We start from the raw sequence: 21,202 nt of genomic DNA, 5'->3' as shown, positions 1-21,202 counted from the left end.
GAGGTAAAACACAGCATTATTGCTCCCCGCTGGTACCTACCAATTCTCCTGGGATGTATTTTGTGGATTTGTTGTCTGGCAGTTGTAATCGCTCAGCATGCCCACCAGCCTTTTAAATGGTCTCTTTTTAGATGGAATGATCAAACTGTGCTCCAAAGTTATGATACAGCAGTGTCTCGTTAAGGACTTTTGGGTTAGGGTCTTTTTCCCTTTGAAATGAAGACTGACAAGAGGGAGGCAGTTTTCTCTTGTTCGGTCTCAGTTGTTTATTTTTTTCTTATCAGCATTACAAGGTACAAGGAGCTATGTGCACTATGATAGAAAGGGGTAAAATGGCCAACAAAGATCTTCAAGGTCTTTTATATGTCCATTTACCCAATTAACAGATGCCAACTAAATTATTTTTCTTAGTGACCCAATGACCCAACACCTCTGTGATGCACTGCGGCATTCTCTATCCAATCACTTACTACTACCCAAAAACCTCTAGAAGAACATGAAGAAGAAAGAAGAAGGGACAAGAGACAACACCCTAAATCTTCCATCTTGTCTTCTGTTCTCTAAACTACTTTTTCACCCAGTGATTTAAGAAACTTTCTAATTTACACACTTACACTTTTCTTATCTAACTCTAGCATTTGTTCTCATGTATCACCATTAAAACATGCTCATGAATTTCATATTATATGAAATTCAGTGTTTTTCTGGATCTTATAACTAAGTATCAGAAACAAGGGCACACACTTTGTATTCCAGACTCCAACAAAGCGAGACCTCCCTCCTTCACACCACAATTGTGTCAGCTAGTGTCTACAGAGATGTGCCGGAATCAAGAGAGTTTTCACATGTGTCCTAGCACTGGGCCTTCTTATTGTAATTATCCCGGGCATTATTATAGTGCCTACTGGGGGTGTGAGACTACAGCATCTAATTGAAAAACAGTAGGGGATAAATTTCTAACTGTGGGGTGGGGGCCAGTTGGATGCAAGCCTCCCCGGCCAGATCCCTCCGGGGGCATGCAATTGGGCTGCCGGCAGGTGGTATTTCCGGATGGAACTTGCATACACCTTTATCTTAATGTAACCAATCCTGAGGACAGAGGATGGGTTGTGGGAAAAACATGAGGAATGAGATATTGGGAATCAGGAACAGACAGGGGAGGTCTCATTATTATTAAAAAGGAACCTGCTTTAGAAGACCCTCAACCAGTGGGTCCCAATCCTGTGATTAGAAACAGTCCTAATCCTGTTATCTATCTGGTTATCAAAAACAATCCCAATCCTGTTACCAAGAACAATCCTCGCAAAAGAAAAAAGCAGACACCAACCGAGGGGCCCTCTCGAACCATAACACCTCCAGTATACTGGACAGAAACCCTGACTCTAGAACAAGGCTTGATAGATCCTTTATGGAAAATTATGAAGGCTAGCTACGCCTTTTTAAATGCTACCCATTTTGAGCTGACCCGGCACCGTTGGTTATGCTATGATGTCAAGCCTCCTTACTATGAAGCTATGGGGACCCCAGAACCATTTAATTGAAGTAGTAAGGAAAGTAATCCAACGCAATGCAATTGGAGAGACCGGAAGGTAGGACTTACTTTACAAAATGTAAAGGGAGAAGGAACATGTGTGGGAAACATACCAAAGAGAATAAAAGGATTGTGTAAAACCACTCTAAAGGAACCTGAAAAGGTCCAAGGGAAATGGCTTATTCCTGTCAGTGGAAAAAAGTGGATTTGTTCTAAGGTAGGCTTTATACCCTGTTTATCTTTGGATGTATTTAATGGTTCCAGGGAATACTGCATACAGGTAATAATTATGCCACAAGTACTATACCACTCAGAGAAAGAGGTCCTTGACAGAATTGAAAATAACAATCATAGAATACAAAAGAGGGAACTCTTGACTGCAATAACAATCGTTACACTTTTTGGGGTTGGAGCAGTAGGGGCAGGAACTGGGATTGCATCCTTAGTGAATCAACAGCAAGGGTTAACTAGCCTTCGGGCAGCAGTAGACGAGGATTTAGAAAGAGTTGAAAAGTCTATTACAGCTTTAGAAAGATCTCTTACATCATTATCTGAAGTGGTACTTCAAAATTGGAGAGGAATGGATTTGTTTTTCCTACAACAAGGAGGATTATGTGTAGCCCTTGGAGAGGAATGTTGTTTCTATGCGGACCACAAGGGAGTAGCAAGAGACACCATGACAAAACTGCGGGAGGGGTTAGAAAAAAGACGCAAAGAAAGGGAACAGCAAAAAAGTTGGTATGAGGCTTGGTTTTCCCAGTCACCCTGGTTAATGACTCTGCTATCCACTCTGATGGGTTCAGTGATTGTAATACTGCTAAGCCTCACTTTTGGCCCCTGTATAATCAATCGGGTAATATCAATAGTGAAAGGAAGATTGGAAGCAGCCCATCTGTTACTAATTCACCAACAATCTGAAAGGAAAGAACTTGAAAGTGAGGTGATGTTAAATAAAGCAAGACAGGAATTAAGAAAATTTGATAAACAAAATGGAAAATAGAAAAGGTAAGATTGTAATAATTTTTTATTTTTTGTTAATCAAATTTAATATGATTACTAAAATAAAATATGATTGCTAAAATTGTTTTAAAAGCTAACATTGCAGAAACGCCTAACCACAATGACCACATATCCGGCTGTGAAGGCAAGAAGCTGAAACTGCAGAGCTGAATCTGAGGGATGGTATCTGGCTGCACAAAGGGGAAGTAGAACATCTTATTAAGGAGGATTGCCTACCCACGACCACCAAGAAGCAGAGGAAGACCCTACAAATGACCAAAAAGAGGCAGAAGAAGACCCCCTAGCAACAGGAGGTACAGGCGCTGATGCCATCCAGGAAGACACAGATGCAGGGGCTGTATAAAAAAGGGAACCTCCTCAGCCAAGGCACATGCTGTGTGTGGGACACTTAAGAGGAAGTGTCCCCCCCCGGCCGCCCCAGCTGGTGTTTGCTTGCTTTACTGCATCCTGAATTAATAAAATTGGCTTTCATTAATGATTATTTAAATTGTCCCTTCTGTCACGACAATTTATAACACATATCATATTATTGGCTTTTCATAAGTATTATAATGAATGTTATATGCATAAGTTTAGAAAATTTAGCGGTATTAATATAGTTTCCTTTATTTCTGTTATTGATGAAACTTAGTGGTATAATACATATATGTTAAGCTATGGCATAGTATTAAAACAAAAACTACTTTTGTTTGTATAACCCAAAGTCTGAAAAAGATAGCTGGAGACCCCCCTGCATTCGTAAACTATCTTATCCAGATGAAGACAGCAGTGACCAGAACTCTGGGGGAGGAATTTATTGCATTTCTATTATCAGGGAATGTGAAATTCGGTGACGCCAAGAAGACTGATTTATTGGGAAGGGGGAAAGAGTAAACTAAACAGAAGAACACCAAAGATCCTAATAAGAATGTATGAATATGTATGAGAATTTATGAATATGTAGTAGGATACTGTTTTTAAGGGACAATCCTTTGTTAGTAAGGTATGATCTCTTGGCTAAATGCAGACACCCGGCCATATCTCTATACTTTATTTTTATCTCCTAATTGTCTTTTTATTAAACTTTTAAATTCTATAAGAAAAATATGTGAACCTCATTTTTCACAAGTGCCTCTTTCATCTTTCAGTGGAATCTATCATATTGTTTCTGTTATCTCTCAGTGATAGTTGCATTTTATCAGCAGACTCAGAGCTTGTTTGTAAAGACAAACCCGTCATCCCTCTCAATCCCTCCTCTTTTAATTTTTGTTAATAATTGTCTTTACAAACTTTAGCTATCATTGACTTTATTTCTTTTTCTTGGGTCCTTTTTGGGTTTGTAATTATTTGCAGTGGCATCACTCTCTGCTCTTTTGTAGCCATTTCTGGGTCAGTAGGCACAGCTACTACCTGCATCCCATTGATCACATTTTGAATGAGTTGTACTAAGCAAGGGATCATGCATGGTAAAAAGATTAAAGTTGCTACAACACATTTATTTAACTCACAGTCCACCAGGTAACCATGAAAACATGTTTTATTCTCATCTTTTCCATGTTTGGACTGGTACATGAGCTAACTTTCTTATTTTTTTTGTTATTTCTTTCACCACCTTTCCATTGTCATCTATTTGCAAACAGCAGTTTGAGTCCTTTAATTTGCCACACACTTTCCTTTCTTCTGCTAATAAATAGTCTAATACCATCTCATGTTGAAATATTGCATTTCTCATCTGAGTAAACTGGTCAGCAAGAAGGTCAAGAGCTGTAGCTGTCTGGTTGATTATTATTTCATAGACAGCTTGCAACTTAATTAACTTATTTTGAATTTTAAATGGGTTCTCTGGCACCTGATATTCATTCAGATGGTCATTCATCTTTGCCCCACTGCTTTACAGCCTTAAAAAGGGCAGTTGGGGGGTCCAACAATTTAACCCAAAGATAAAGTCCAGTCACAAATGCTCTTTCCCATATATATGCTTCCTGTTCTATTTAGACAATATATGCCTCTTTCAGGAGAATGAAGCTGCCATGGATTTCCTTTTTTTGTCTCAAAATCTTGTTCCATTTTGGACTTCACTCAGCATGCTAACCCACCATTTAGGTTCGACTGGGCTGGCCACCCATGGCCAGTTTTCAGATCTCTCTGTCTCTCTGTAGACTCAACAATTGCTAAGGTCAAAGGTTTTGCTACTTCTTTTCCTACAATTAAAAAAATTTTCCAACTTTTGGCCTCAGTTAACTGACAATACAAAGGAAAAATTATTAAGAGAAACATTCTAATAGTGTTATAATCTAATTTCTTAACCTAATTTTCACTTTCACATTGTATTCCACACCACCTGTGGCAAGTGAAAGCACAGAAACAGCTTAGCATAAAGAAAGCAATGACAGCATGGATTGGCCCCCAGTGTCAGGAGATTTGAGAGTAGGGATGCCCATACAGACTATTTTAGCAGTCAGTCTGTGGGTAGGCACTCGGGGCTTCTCCCGATGTCAACATATAGCCACTGCTGCAGTCCACTCCTGCAGAGTGTCAGTCACGGCTTCTCATTCTTCTCTTCCATCTGAGATGTCCAGACCTCTGGGCCTCAGAGACTTTGACCTGAGTGTGATGGGTCCACCCATGTTCAGCTGTCTTGATGGCTGTTTCTGTGATTAGCAACACTTGGAAATGTCACCCTACTTAGCCACCAGTGGTGTTTCTTTTCACTCCTTAACTAGGACCCAGTCTCCTGGTTCTTACTTGTCCAAAGGCAGGGTCTGTGAAGGCTGAGTTTCCTGTCAAAGAGATTTCACAAGAGACAGTATCCAGGCCACAAATTGTTCTAAATATACATCACTTAAGTCTACTCCTGCCCCAGGCCAAGAATTACAAGGATAAGGAATTCCAAACATCAGTTCAAAGGGAGATAGATGAATATCTCTCCTGGGTCTGGCCCTTATTCTTGCTAAAGCTAGTGTCAAGAGCTGCACCCATGGTATATCAGTTTCTATCATCAGCCTCAGAAGGTGTTTCTTTATTTCCCCATTCATCCTTTCTACTTGGCCTGAGCTTGCTCCAAAAATACTTTAATAACTGACCCTGTAGTTGCCAAAACGCCTGGGAACACTTCTGGCCACTCATAACTGACATACTATTACCAAAAGATATTTAAATCTTGCCACCAGGGGCATTACAGTGAAATCTACCTGGTAGCTCTGGAAGGGACGTACTGCCCAAGGCCTTCCCCCTCTGGCAAGTTTCTTTGTAACTCTGTTATTGGTTTTAGCACAAATCAAACAAACCCCAATAGCTTGCTTTGCCAGAGCAAAAAGACCCACAGTAGCACACGTCTTGAGGAAGGCCTCTGCCATCCCTTTGGAGCCTCGGCACCTCCCCGATGAAGGTGCTTTAACAACTGCAAGGCCAGAGCTCTCGGCATTCACTGCTCACCATCCCCTGCAAACCAATCACCCCCCTTTTCCTCTGCCCCACTCTCTACAACTATCTCAAGTTCCTTCAGTGGAAACGACAACATCTCTGGCAAGGGGGCAGCCACTGGGAGCAAAGGAAGTATTCCAGAGACTTCCGGCAACAATGCAGCTTTTTGAACTTCCTAATCAGCCAGTCTGCTTCTCTTTGCCTCTTCTGAGCACCCTGCCTGGTGCCCTCCAATGTACATCATTGGTACTTCTTTTGGCAAATTTACCACCTCCAACAGGTGAGAGATTAAATTCTCATGAGCAAACGTCTTTCTTCTGCACATTAATAAACCTCTTTCTTCCCATAGTTTCCCAAATGCATGTATCACTCCATATGTATATTTAGAATCAGTAAAAACATTTACTGTCTTGTCTCGGTATAATTCACAGGCTCTGCTGTCAGAGTTGACCAGGTGTGTGGTAACCTCCCCCTCCTTCTAGTTGCTCTCTATTCACGACAGAGCATCCTGCAAATGGTTTTCCTGGATTTAGTTTGCAGATCTGTCACTTGACACAAAGCTTTAATTTGATGTGAAACTCCAACAACTAATACCCCTGTCAGCTCCCGGGCCTCAGCCACCCCCAGAGCTGCAACTCCACAACTCCACAGACAATAGGCAGCTTCTGGCCACCAGGTCCACCAGTCTAGAAAGGTAACAGACCTTGTGCTCCTCCATGCTTCTTCACCAAAATTTTCCCTCTCAGGGATAAAAATTAAGGTGAATCGAGAGGTCTTTGTTTTTGCTAAGACACACACCTCTTCTCAATTCAGACCCACTTTAAAAGTTAACAGCTGCTCCAGGTTGGTGGATGAGAGGAATGATGGGTTTGTCTTTACAAACAAGCTGTGGGTCTGCTGATAAGATGCACGTATCAGTGAGAGACAACAGAAACAATGGGATGGATTCCACTAAAAGATGAAAGAGGCACTGAAAGAGCACTATGAATTCCACAAAAGTTAAGAATTAAGAACGGATTATGCATTGGGGGGGGGGGGGAGGCATCCCAGGTATCAGACGTTCCGGGAAGTCTGTACCTCTCAAAAACCTCAGCCTATGGGAAAAGAGAGAAGGGACAAGCAGCCGAGGATTAGGATAAAAGGAGGCTGCACCCTCCAAAATTTTGAGAAACCCCAGGGGAATGCCCCATGGCCTCTCCCTTTATTCGAATAAAGTAAAAGGACTCCTCTGTCTCCTTTTTGGACATAAACCTCTAGTGTTTGTGGATTAATTTTCCTGACAATTTTTGGGGGCTCGTCCGGGATATTACCACCATCCGGGGTGGCAGGCAGCGAGCGGAGCTGAAGGAGCGCCTCATCCTGTTTCGGTGATCAGCTCCCCTTGGTGGCGGCCGGCACCGGGCGATCGATTGGGTTCCCGAGACTGTCCAGGAGACAGATGAGTGGCAGACCAGGGGGGTCCGTGAAGAGTCCACAGGGAAGGACCACTGAAAACCTCACTGGTGAGTAAAATGGGATCTTTGGGGAGAAAGCCTGGGAGGGCACCCAGGGAGGGTAGCACAGGTCAAACAGGGCACCCATGGAGGGTTGCAAGGGTACAGCTGGGAAGGGGTCCTGGCAAAAGGGATGACGATCCCACAATACCCCCGGAGAGTCCCTTGGGGAGAATGCTGAGATCTTGGGACAGATTGTGCATTCACCCAGAAGTAACTATGGAGATGATGGTAAAATATTGTTATTATGTGTGGCCAGAGTATAAGTTGCCAAATGGACTTATATGGCCATCTTATGGAACAGATAGAATTCATTTGTGTCAAATTCTGTGGAGGTATCTAGAGGAGAACTGGAAAGGATGGATTGAAAGGGAATGTGGACTGATATGGTTTAAACAAGCAACAGGAAAAATCTATGTGTTAAGAAAAAAAGGAGAAGAGGAAAAAGGGGGGGAAGAAGAAAACAGTGAAGACTGGGATGTTTTTCAGCACCTTCCCCCGTCTTGTCCTCCGGTGTTACCAGCTGACCCAGGGCCAGCTGAAGATGCCCTGTATCCTCACCTTCCAGAGCAAAGGGATCAGGGAAATGCTGTTCCTACAGCTTCACCTGAAAATATCAATGGTGTGGGGAGGGGGGAGCAGCATATCATATCACCCCCTAGGACTAGAAGGGGAACTCAATTTAGAGCATCAGAAGCCCCTCGGACCCAAGAGACAGGGGTCCACCAAATGCCACTCCGCCAAGTCCCTTTGGGAGGTCAAGGGGGAGGATTTGGGTTTGTAGTTGTACTACTTCCTACCCAGGATATAAGAGGATTGAAAAAAGAATTACCCCCATACTTGGATGATCCCATAGGGGTGGGGGAAAAGATAGAGGAATATTTGGGAAATGCAGATTATACGTGGAAGGATTGGGATTTTCTTTTGGGGATTTTGTTTGGGCCATCAGAGAAACGAATGATTTTGCAAAAAGCTCGGCAGCTGTGGGAGGAGGAACATCCACAAGCAGTGGGGGGGGCTGGACCTAATGTACCTATAGTGGATGATGCCATCCCACAGGTGGACCCCCAGTGGGACCCAAATAACCAGGCCCGCCTGTCTCGCCTCCTCGATTACCGTGCTTATTTGATTAGGGCAATCAAATCAGCAGCTCCTAGAACTAACAACATAGCTAAGGCTATGTCGTTAGAACAGGAGAAACATGAAAGCCCCTCTCATTGGCTAGAGAGAATTAGGGATGCCTTGCGTAAGCATGGGGGAATGGACCCTGGAGGGCAAGCCTTTGACACATTGTTGAAAGTACAATTTGTTACTAAGGCTTGGCCTGACATAAGGAAAGGAGTACAAAAAGATTAAGAGTGGCAGAATAAGCCTCTAGAAGAATTGGTGAGAAAAACACAGCAAATATATATAAGAAGGGATGAAGAAAAAGTAAGAGCTAAGGCAAAGATGATGGCAGAGTTTTTGCAGCCCCAAAAGAATAAACCACAAGGTCCAAGGGGTCCCCTGGGGCAGAGGGGACGGGGTCGACCACAAAGAGGTGTCCAGGGCATTCCCTCCTCAACAGGGGAGAACCGACCCAACAGCAGCTGGGGAGGAACCAATGTGCCATCTGTAGGAAAGAAGGGCATTGGAAAAGGGAATGCACACAAAAACAGCTGGACCCACAAGAGGAAGAAGTCCAGAGGATAATGGAAATGGATTGTTAAGGATGTCAGGGGCTTCCATTATACCGGGGACCCACCACTCAGGAGCCCTTGATAACTTTTAATGTGGGTCCAGATAGAGAGGAGGTGTGTTTTCTAGTAGACACAGGTGCCTCTTGATCCACCTTAAATTTTATACCTAAAGGAGGGAAGCTGTCAAAAAGGTCATTGGTTATTCAAGGAGTAAGCGGAAAAGATGAGCGAGTGCATTTTATTCAACTGCTGTTAATAGATGTGGGGGACAAGTTTGAAATGCATGAGTTCCTGTTTGTTCCTAATTGTGATTGTAATTTACTGGGAAGAGATTTGACGGCAAAAATGGGAATGCAAATTAGTATTATAAAAATTTACACTGAGTCCAGCACTGTAATATCTTTGTGTAAAATGTCTGAGAGAGTTTATGCTGAAATAGATCTGGAAGTGTGGGCAGCCCCGGGGAAATATGGAAAATTAGACATAGAGCCTCTCCAAATTACTTTGAAGCAACCATGACAAGTTGTGTCAAAAAAACAATACCCTCTTTCAAGGGAGGGAAGGAAGGGGTTACAGCCTATCACTGAGTCCATGCTAAAGGCAGGTCTGTTGGAACCGTGCATGTCTCCTTATAACACCCCTATCCGGCCAGTTAAGAAACCAGATGGAACCTACAGAATTGTGCAAGATTTAAGAATAATAAATAAAATTGTCAAATCAAGGCATCCCACAGTTCCAGATCCCTATACGATTCTGAACCAGGTCCCCTCCTCACACCAGTATTATTCAGTACTGGATTTAAAGGATGCTTTCTGGGGGTGTCCGATTACAGAAGAGAGTAAACAGTATTTTGCCTTTGAGTGGGAACAAGAAGAAGAAGGTAAAGTGGTAAAACAGCAATTGACTTGGACAGTCCTCCCACAGGGTTATACAGAGTTACCTGTTTTGTTTGGACAAGCTTTGCAAAAAATACTAAGAGAATTTACTCTACCCTCCGGGGTTAAGTTGTTGCAGTATGTAGATGGTTTACTGTTATCAGGGGAACAGGAGGAGATGGTTGAAAGAGCTACTGTGAAACTGCTTATTTTTCTTGCTAAAAAAGGACGTAGAGTGTCTGAAAAGAAAGCACAGTTGGTAGAGAAACAGGTCAAATAATTGGGGCATATTTTAACTAGAGGGTTACGGTGTATTGATCCAGAAAGGATACAAGGAATTCTACAAGTACCATTACCCCAAACAAAAAGGGAATTACAGCAGTTTTTAGGGTTGGTGGGATACTGCCGAGTATGGATAGAAGACTTTGCTGTTGTGGCCAGACCTTTATATAGCTTTTTAACACAAGACAGTCCTAATGTTGTGGTACGGACACCAGAAGGAGAACAAAGTTTTAAAAAATTAAAAGACACATTGGTTAAGGCGCCAGTCCTAGCTCTTCCAGACACAGAAAAGGAATTTGAATTGTTATAAATTTGTATTGTGATATTGGCTTTCGCAGATGAATATTATATGTTAAATACTTTTTAGCTATGTATGTACTTTTTTTCTTGCTAACAAGTCTTAAGCTTAAAAGAATTTCCTAGGTACAAGGCAAGGAAACCCCAGAGGGCAAGGACAGTGGGGCCCAAGCTCTTATCAAGAGAACAATAGAGCTCAAACTGTTATCAGCGGAAGATATGAAACCCAGCTGTCCTCAGGGGAAGGATGACGGCCCCGGACTGTTATCTGCCCTGACCATTTGCAAAAAGAAAGGAAACCAAACTCCAGAATAATGCTGACCAGCAAGAATAATGATGACCAGCAAAAAATATATGTTGACCAGCAGAAAATAAAACTGTGAAAAGCATGATCCAAGAAGGCGGAACCAGGGAGGGGACATGCTTGAATATGCATTAACCCCTCACAGCAAGGAGGGGATAAAAAGGGTATCCCTGAGATACCAGGTGTGTTCCTGGCAAGGCGCCAGGGCACCCGGCCGTTTTAACCCTTTGCTTTATTTCTTATGTCTCCTAATTGTCTTTTATTTATATTAAATTATTTTTATAATTTATTAAGTGAATCTCGTTTTTAAGAGAATTATATGTAGGTGTTACACAGGGTCATGCAAAAGGAATTTTGGTTCAGGAGCATGGGGGAACACAGAGACCTGTTGCCTATTTTTCAAAAATGTTAGACCCGGTGGCCAGAGGCTGGCCCCATTGTCTGCAGAACTGCAGCCACAGCTCTGATGGTGGCTGAGGCCCGAAAGCTGACCAGGGGGGGTTATCTGATTGTTAAAGTTTCACACCAGATTAAAGCTTTGTTAACTGAGAGAGCCTCTAAGTGGATGACCAGCTCTCGGTTGTTGCAATATGAGTCTTGTTTATTAGAACAGGAGGATTTAGAATTTAAAAGCAGGGAAGGTTTTAGCCCAGCCTCCTCTTTGAATAGCCCTGAAGAGGGGAGCCAAGGCAAATTCTATGATTGTATTCAAGTAATACATCTACAAACTAGGGCAAGGAATGATTTGCGAGACATCCCATGGCCTGAGGGGGAAAACGTGTTTATTGATGGGTCTTCAAGGGTGATAGAAGGAAGACGATTTACAGGATACTCTGTTGTGAATGGAAAACAATTAAAGGAAGGGGGGAGGTTACCACCCACCTGGACAGCTCAGATGGCTGAGCTGTATGCGCTTGTGAGAGCCTGTGAGTTATACCGAGACAAAACAGTAAATGTTTTTACTGATTCTAAATATGCATATGGGGTGATACACGCATTTGGGAAACTGTGGGAAGAGAGAGGTTTATTAACCTGCAGAGGAAAAACGTTGGCTCATGAGAACTTAATCTCCTGCCTATTAGAGGTGGTGAATTTTCCAAAAAAAGGTAGCAATAATACACATCGAGGGACACCAGGCAGGGTGCTCAGAAGAAGCAATAGGAAACTGACTGGTTGATGAAGAAGCTCGGAAAGCTGCACTGTTGCCAGAAATTTCTAAGTTACTTCCCTTGCTCCCAGTAACTGCCCCCTTGCCAGAGAAGCTGTCTTTTCCACCAGAAGAACCTGAGATAGTTAAAAAGAGTGGGGCAGAAGAAAGAGGGGGTCATTGGTTTACAAGAGATGGTAAGCAGTGGATACCAAAAGCTTTAGCCTCACAGCTGTTAAAACAGCCCCACGAAGGGAGTCATTGGGGCTCCCGAGGGATAGCAGAAGCCTTCCTCAAAATGTATGCTGCTGTGAGGCTTTTTGCTCTGGCAAAACGAGCTATTGAGGGTTGTTTGATTTGTGCTAAGACAAATAACATAGTTACAAAGAAACTGGCCAGGGGGGGGGAGGCCTTGGGCTGTACGTCCCTTCCAAAGCTGCCAAGTAGATTTTACTGAGATGCCCCGGGTGGGGAAATTTAAATATCTTCTGGTAATAGTATGTCAGTTAACAGGGTGGCCAGAAGCATTTCCAGCCGTTTCAGCAACTACAGGGTCAGTTATTAAAGTATTTCTGGAACAAATAATTCCAAGATATGGGATGGTGGAAGCAATAGATTCAGACAGGGGAACTCATTTTACTGGAAAAATTCTTAAAGGACTAATGACTGCTTTGGGGATACAATGGAACCTCCACACTCCCTGGCATCCCCAAAGCTCAGGCCAGGTTGAAAGGATGAATGGGGAAATAAAAAAAACATCTTCTGAAGCTAGTGATAGAAAGGAAAATGGCATTGCTGCGGCTCTTACCACTAGCTTTGGCAAGAATAAGGGCCAGACCCAGGGAAGATATTCAACTATCTTCTTTTAAATTGATGTTTGGAATTCTTTATCTTTGTAATTCTCAGCCTGGAGTGGGGGTAGAGATAAGTGATGTATATCTAAAACAGTATGTATCTCGGATACTGTCTCTTGTGAAATCTCTTTGACAGGAAGCTCAGCTGACACAGACTCTGCCTTTGGACTTTGCGGTGCATAATATCCAACCAGGAAACTGGGTCTTAGTTAAGGAATGGAAAAAAGCACCACTGGTGGCTAAGTGGCGTGGATGTTTCCAGGTGTTGCTGACCACAGAAACAGCCATCAAGACAGCTGAACACGGGTGGACCCATCACACTCGGGTCAGGGTCTCTAAAGCTCCAGAGATTTGGACATCTCCTCTGGAGGAGAACTATGGGAAACACAACTGACACTCCACAAGAGCGGACCAGAGCAGTAGACAGTTATTCGACATTGGGGGAAGCCCCGAGTGCCTTCCCACAGACTGCCTGCTGAAATAGTCTCTATGGGCATCCCTATTCTTGGATCTCCAGTCATTGGGTGCCAATCCTGGCTGTCATTGCTTTCTTTATGCTAAGCTGTTTCTGAGCCTTCACTTACCACAGGTGGTGCAGAAGACAACGTGAAATTGAAAATTAGATGAAGAAATTAGATTATAACACTATTAGAATGTTTCTCTTAATAATTTTACCTTTATATTTTCAGTTAAGTTGGGGTCTAAAGTGAGAAAATAATTTTTTAACCTTAGGAGAAGAAGTAGCAAAAACCTTTAACCTTAGAAATTGTTGGGTCTGCAGAGTTGCCAGGCAGTGACATCACTCTCTGCCCTTTTGTAGCTATCTCTGGGTCAGTAGGCACGGCTACTACTTGCATCCCTTTGATCACATGTTGAATGAGTTGTATTAAGCAAGGGATCATGCATGGTAAAAAGATTAGAGTTGCTACAACACATAAGAGGAAAAAAAAACATTTGTTTGACCCATAATCCACCAGGTAACTATGAAAACATGTCCCATTCCCATCCTTTCCATGTTTTGGCTGGTACATGAGCTAACTTTCTTATTTCTTTTGTTATTTGTTTCACCACTTTTCCATTGTGATCTATTTGCAAACAGCAGTTTGAGTCCTTTAATTTGCCACACACTCCCCTTTCTTCTGCTAATAAATAGTCTAATACCATTCGATGTTGAAATATTGCATTTCTCATCTGAGTAAACTGATCAGCAAGAAGGTCAAGAGCTGTAGCTGTCTGGTTGATTATTATTTCAAAGACAGCTTGCAACTTAATTATCTGATTTAAATTATAAATGGGTTCTCTGGCACCTGATATTAATTCATTTGGGTTCCAAGTAGCTGGTCCATAGTGTTGTATGATTTGTTCAGTTGGCCATTCATCTTTGCCCCACTTTTGGGTGCTCCCTCCAGACAGGGATGCATCAATTGACTGCTTTTCTCTAATTAGATCATCACTTTGACTCCTCACTGATTTCTCTGAACTTGTGGTAGCAGAAAGAACAATGGTCTAATATACCCCACATAACATATCCCTGACCAGTTTGGAGGTAGCCTGCGGTAAGCATATTGGCCACAAATCCAGTAATGCCCCTTTAAAGCCCAGGTCCCACTGGCAAAGGGACCATTCCAATTTCCATCATCAATTGGTGGGTCAAAATACAGCTTGCTTCCGGTACCTAGTGGTCCCCCAACAATAGTTGCCTTGCCATAAGAATCACAGTATTTGCATTTCCAAGTTCCCACATGAGGTTTCCACTTGCAGTTACATCCCAGATCTGTTTTGTTAGATCTGGACCAGAACTTACTGAAAAGGGTTCGAGTTCCATTCTAGTGTTGCTATTTCCAATGATAGTCATGGACAACATGTGTCCTACATGTTTAATTATCTTGATGGCAGTTTAAAAATAAGGGGTCATAAAAACTTATCTTTCCCCACTGCTTTTCAGCCTTCAAAATCTTTTTGGTAATTATGGAAAGAACACTTTACCCAGCTACCATTAGTGAGCTTAACATGCATTTGATTTCATCTGCCTCAGTATTTGGAACAATCATAAGGAGGGCAATTGGGAGTCCCAACCATCTAACCCAAAGATAAACTCCAGTCACAAATGCTTTTTTCCACATATATGCTTCATGTTCTGTTTAGACAACAAATGTATGTTTCAAGAGAATGAAGCTGCCGTGGACTCCCTTCTTTGTCCCAAAATCCCGCTCCATTATGGACTTCACCCAGGGTGCTAACCCACCATTTAGGCTCGAGCAGGCTGGCCACCCATGGCCAGTTTTCAGATCCCCCTGGCCATCTGCAGACCCAACAATTTCTAAGGTTAAAGGTTTTTGCTACTTCTTCTCCTAAGGTTAAAAAATTATTTTCTCACTTTAGACCCCAACTTAACTGAAAATATAAAGGTAAAATTATTAAGAGAAACATTCTAATAGTGTAATAATATAATTTCTTCATCTAATTTTCACTTTCACATTGTCTTTCGCACCACCTGTGGCGAGTGAAGGCTCAGAAACAGCTTAGCATAAAGAAAGCAATGACAGCCAGGATTGGCACCCAATGACTGGAGATCCAAGAATAGGGATGCCCATAGAGACTATTTCAGTAGGCAGTCTGTGGGAAGGCACTCGGGGCTTCCCCCAATGTCGAATAACTGTCTACTACTCTGGTCCACTCTTGTGGAGTGTCAGTCGCGGCTTCCCATAGTTCTCCTCCAGAGGAGATGTCCAAATCTCTGGAGCTTTAGAGACCCTGACCCAAGTGTGATGGGTCCACCCGTGTTCAGCTGTCTTGATGGCTGTTTCTGTGGTCAGCAACACCTGGAAACATCCACGCCACTTAGCCACCAGTGGTGCTTCTTTCCACTCTTTAACTAGGACCCAGTGTCCTGCTTGGATGTTGTGAACAGCAAAGTCCAAAGGCAGGGTCTGTGCCAGCTGAGCTTCATGTCAAAGAGATTTCACAAAAGACAGTATCTGGGCCACATATTGTTTCAAATATACATCTCTTATCTCTACCCCCACTCCAGGCTGAGAATTACAAAGATAAAGAATTCCAAACATGAAGTCAAAGGTAGGTTGTTGAATATCTTCCCTGGGTTTGGCCCTTATTCTTGCCAAAGCTAGTGGCAAGAGTAGTATCCATGGCATCGGAGTTTCTATCACCAGCTTTAGAGAGTGTTTCTTTATTTCCCCATTCATCCTTTCAACCTGGCCTGAGCTTTGGGGATGCCAGGGAGTGTGGAGGTTCCATTGTATCCCCAAAGCAGTCATTAGTCCTTTAAGAATTTTTCCAGTAAAATGAGTTCCCCTGAGTCTATTGCTTCCACCATCCCATATCTTGGAATTATTTGTTCCAAAAATACTTTAATAACTGACCCTGTAGTTGCTGAAAATGCTGGAAATGGTTCTGGCCACTCTGTTAACTGACATACTATTACCAGAAGATATTTAAATATCTTGCCACCAGGGGCATTTCAGTGAAATCTACCTGGCATCTCTGGAAGGGGCTTACAGCCCGAGGCCTCCCTCCCCTGGCCAGTTTCTTTGTAACTATTATTGGTTTTTGCACAAACCAAAAAACCCTCAATAGCTCACTTTGCCAGTGTAAAAAGACCCACAGCAGCATACATTTTTGAGGAAGGCTTTTGCCAGTCCTCGGGAGCCCCAATGACTCCCTTCATTAAGTTGTTTTAACAACTGTGAGGCTAGAGCTTTTGGTATCCACTGCTTACCATCCCTTGTAAACCAATTATCCCCACTTATCTTTTACCCCACTCTTTTTAATTATCTCAAGTTCTTCTGGTGGAAAAGACAGTTTCTCTGGCAGCAACGCAGTTACTGGGAGCAAGGAGAAGATCTCAGAGATTTCTGGCAACAGTGCAGCTTTCTGAGTTTCTTCATCAGCCAGTCGGTTTCCGATTGCCTCTTGTGACCACCCTGCCTGGTGCCCCTTGATCTGTCTTATTGCTATCTTTTTGGTATCTTCACAACCTCCAATAGGTGAGAGATTAAATTCTCATGAGCCAGCATCTTTCCTCTGCAGGTTAATAAACCTCTTTCTTCCCATAGTTTTCCAAATGCATGTATCACCCCATATGCATATTTAGAATCAGTAAAAGCATTCGCTGTCTTGTCCCGATATAACTCACAGGCTCTAACAAGTGCATGCAGCTCCCCTGTCTTAGGTGACCAGGTGGGCTGTAACCTCCCCCATTCTTTTAATTGCTTTCCATTCGTGATAGAATATCTTATAAATTTTTTCCCTTCCACCACTCTTGAAGACTCATCAATAAACACATTTTTTTCCCTCCGGCCAGGGAATATTTCAATTCTTCCCTTGACTGGATCTACAGATCTACTACCTGAATGCAGTCCTGGGTTTCATCCTGGCCTCCTGCTTCAGGGCCGTTCAAACAGGAGGCTGGGTTAAACCCTTCCTCGCTTTTAAATTCTAAATCCTCCTGTTCCATTAGACAAAACTCATACTGTAATAACCGAGCACTGGTCATCCACTTAGAGGCTCTCTCAGTTAACAAAGCTTTAATCTGATGTGAAACTTTAACAAGATCCCACCATGAGAGCTGTGGCTTCACAGTTCTGAAGACAATGGGGCCAGCCTCTGACTCTCAGGTTTAAGAGTTTAGAAAAATAGGCAACAGGCTTCCATGTTCCCCCATGCTTTTGCACCAAAATTCCTTTAGCATGACTTTGTTTACTATCCACATACTACAACAACTTAACTCCTTAGGGTGGAGTAAACTCTCTTAATATTTTCTGGAAAGCTTGCCCAAACAAAACAGGTGATTCTGTATATCCCTGCAGGAGGACTGCCCATGTCAATTGTTGTTTTACCATTTTCCCTCTTTTTGTTCCATTGATTTTCCTTTTAAACACGATCCAGTCCAGCGGCAAGCAATTCCACTCCCTAAAGCCAATCACATTTTTTGATAACAAATTGCTCCCTGTTCCAATTTTTCGCATCAAGTCCATCTTAGGCGTAGAGAGGTGACTAACAAATTAACCACGGAAAGATAATAAAATACTTTATCTTAAAGTTTTCTTATAGCCCCTACAGAGGGAGCTGCATGATAAATACCTAGGCCTGCATAGGGACAACATCATCCCCACAAGGCAGCAGCAACAGGATCCGCCTCAGGATAAGAACCTGCCAATTCTAGCTCTCCACAACAGACCCCATCACTGGTGGGGGGTTCCTCACAAGGCAGGAGCTGCAGAATTGGCTTCAAAAATAAAACCTGCCAATTCTGGCTTTTTACAACAAAACACAGAAAAAGCAGAGGGGTATGGTCCCCTCCAAACAGGAGCCTTTCTGCTCTGCACAAAACCCCATGTAGACAAATGAATTAAATCTTCAAATTAATTTACTACAATTTTTACAATTCTTTCAGAGAAAGATGCATTCAAACTTCTGAGCCTACAGAAGAAAACACAATTTTCACAATTCCTTTGAACAATCAAAAATCCTTTGGACAATTTTCCCCCCTCAGGGATAAAAATTAAGGTGGATTGAGAGGCCCCTGTGTTTACTAAGACACACACCTCCTTTCGATCCAGACCCACCTTAAAAGTTAACAAAGGCTTCAGGTTGGATGGTCCCTGGTACAATGGAGCCTTTGACACTCCTAACAATCCATTTCCCTTATCTTCTGAACTTTTTAGACAGTCCAGCTGTTTGGTTTTTTTTGCAGACATTGCCATTTCCAGTGTCCCTCTGCCTTGCAGGTAGCACACTGATTCTTTCCCAACCGCTGTTTGTGTTGGGTCTCCCCTGCTAGGGAGAGAACGCCTCTGCCATTTCCTTGTGGCCGACCCTGTCCCCTCTGTCCTGGAGGACCCCTTGGGGGCTGCGGTTTTTCCCTCTTGGGCCTGCAAGATTCTGCCATCACCTTCGCCTTTCCTCCTTGTGCTCACTCTATTTGCCACACACTGTATACCGGAGCTAGTCCCTGCCATGCCACGTTTTCCGAACAGCTCCTTCCCCCTCCGGCGCTCCCGGTGGGCATGGCTGGCAGCCCCAGAGGCGGCCCGGGCATCCCGCAGCCTCATTGGGTTGGCGGCCACTGCCACCCCTGCCCGGGGCTGGCGGGGTCAGTCACTGCCCGGCTCTGAGTCCTGGCTGCCCCACAGGCCCCCAGCCTGTGCTCCTGGTCCGGCACCTCCTCACCTAGTCTGGCCCTTCTTGCCTCAACCATATCTCTCCACACTCCCCTTTAACTAATTCTGTTCCAACACACCATCACGATCCATCCATCCCCTGTTGTCAAGACTCCTTCTTGACTCCCCTTATTGCCCCCCCTCGAGTGGATTCTCGAGACCCTTTCCCAACTCCCCTTCATGCCCCTCATGGGTATGGAGTGTCAAGACACCTTCTCAATTTTCTCTTATTGCCCCCTTTGGGCATCTATATCCTTAATTACCTCTGGGAGAACATGTAAACCAACTCCACATTCTTCCAAGGGATTCTTTGGAGATATTTTGGGATTGTCATCCCTTTTGCCAGGGCCCCTTCCCAGCTGTACCCTTGCAACCCTCTATTGGTGCCCTGTTTTACCTGTGCAACCCTCCATAGGTGCCCTCCCAGGTTTGCTCCCCGTAGATCCCATTTTACTCACTGGTGAAATTTTCAGTGGTCCTTCCCTGCAGACTCTTCATGGAGCCCCCTGGTCCTCCACTCGTCAGTCACCTGAACAGTCTCGGGAACCCAATCGATCGCCCGGTGCCATCCACCACCAAGGGGAGCTGATCACCGATACTGGGTGAAGCATGCCTTCAGCTCTGCTCGTTGCCCGCTGCCCAGGATGGTGGGAATATCTGGGACAAGAGCCCCCATTTGTCAGGAAAATTAATCCACAAACACCAGAGGTTTATGTCCAAAAAGGAGACAGAGGAGTCCTTTTAATCTATTCAAATCAAGGGAGAGGCCGTGGGGCATTCTCCTGGGGTCTCTCAAATTTTTGGAGGGTGCAGCCTCCTTTTTATCCTAATTCCCAGCCGCTTGTCCCTTTTCTCTTTCCTCATTGGCTGAGGTACTTGAGAGGTATAGACTTCCCGGAATGCCTGATACCTAAGATTCCCCTCTAATGTATAACCTTCCCTCTTAATTCTTAACTCTTGTGGGATTTATGGTGTTTCCCTAGTGTCTCTTTCATCTTTCACTCAATCAGTGGAATCCATCCCATTGTTTCTGTTATGTCTCAATGATAGTTTCATCTTATCAGCTGACCCACAGCTTGTTTGTAAAGACAAACCCGTCATTCACTAGCAGACACTTGTCTTCTAAACTGAGACATTAGCACACAAAACTCCACTGTAAAAGCAGACAGTTGTGCTAGCTTTGACTGTTCACTTGCCTTTTTATCCCACATCTTTAATAAGGTAATTTTATTGCGAAACTTTTGCCATGAAAACACATGAAGGCATTTTGGATAGGTTCAGCTATTTAGTGATTCAAGTGTAGTTATTCTTCCTCGCCACGTATAAATTGAAATTGGACTTGGTATCAAAACAGTTTAAGTACATTGATGGACCACAAGTGCAGTAAACAGTAGTTCACTCCATAAGGATAATCAGGAACCATGACTTTGTACCCATTTATATGTGTGTTAGTCTTACACACCCTTTGACCTAACCAAGTTACTTGTGCAAAACTCATGGCAGTATAACTGGGTTCTTGATGTTTTAGCCTTAAATATTTATATCCCATTACCTTTAATAGTCCAAGCACAAATCTATTGTACAGGCAATCTCGAAAAGCTGTCTGACCGTCTGTGAACAGAGCAGGTTTGAAGAGCAATTTGACAAAATCTACACTGTTGTCATTTTCCTGAGTAAAGCTGCACCTTAAAATACCCTGACAAAGTTGTGCTTACAGCAGAAAAGTCGTGACTATGAATGTTTTCAATAATATTTGCATTTACCATGAGCTATTGTCAAAACTAAATGATATAAAATTGTCTCGTTATGGACTTTCGGATTTGGGTTCTTTTTCCCTTTGAACTGAAGATTGATGAGAGGGAGGCTGGTTTTCTCTCGTTCGGTCTCAGTTGTTTATTTTTTCTTATCAGCATTACAAGGTACAAGGAGCTACGTGCACTAAGATAGAAAAGGGGTAAAATGGCCAACAAAGATCTTCTTCAAGGTCTTTTCTATGTCCATTTACCCAATTAACAGATGCCAACCAAGCTATTTTTCTTAGTGACCCAATGACCCAACACCTGTGTGCTGCACTGCAGCATTTTCTACCCAATCACCTACTACTACCCAAAAACCTCTAGAAGAAGATGAAGATGAAGA

Source organism: Pseudopodoces humilis, chromosome 12 (genome assembly GCF_049639895.1).
Source record: "Pseudopodoces humilis isolate 2021_Gansu_Grassland_sample_001 chromosome 12, ASM4963989v1, whole genome shotgun sequence".
In the NCBI taxonomy this organism is placed as follows: Eukaryota; Metazoa; Chordata; class Aves; order Passeriformes; family Paridae; genus Pseudopodoces; species Pseudopodoces humilis.
The sequence above is the reverse complement of the archived record's forward strand: the minus strand, read 5'-3'. Positions refer to the sequence as shown.